A 338-nucleotide genomic window follows, 5' to 3' on the forward strand; every position below is an offset into this window, starting at 1 on the left:
GTTCAATCACAATGACTCACTTATTAACAGTGACTTGCTGCCACCTACTGGCAGTTTTAATTTCACATTTAAAGTTTCAAATATTTCAAATATCAGTATTCAACGTTTTATGTTTACAATATTAAAATATTATTTATGCATGTGTAACTGCAGGCTAAATGTATTCATGTTCTGCATTAATCAGTGTGTAAATGCATCTAAATGCCACTTCAGAAGCAGCTTCTGTTTCCTCTGCATTGCAAAGATGATGCTTGAATGCTTGAATGATGTCAAATGTCTTATAATTGACTGATTAAATATAAGAATTTGACTCAAATGATAATGCACAAAAAATGGCT

The sequence above is a fragment of the Sinocyclocheilus grahami genome, unplaced genomic scaffold, assembly GCF_001515645.1.
Source record: "Sinocyclocheilus grahami isolate Dianchi unplaced genomic scaffold, SAMN03320097.WGS_v1.1 scaffold18.1, whole genome shotgun sequence".
Classification (NCBI taxonomy): domain Eukaryota; kingdom Metazoa; phylum Chordata; class Actinopteri; order Cypriniformes; family Cyprinidae; genus Sinocyclocheilus; species Sinocyclocheilus grahami.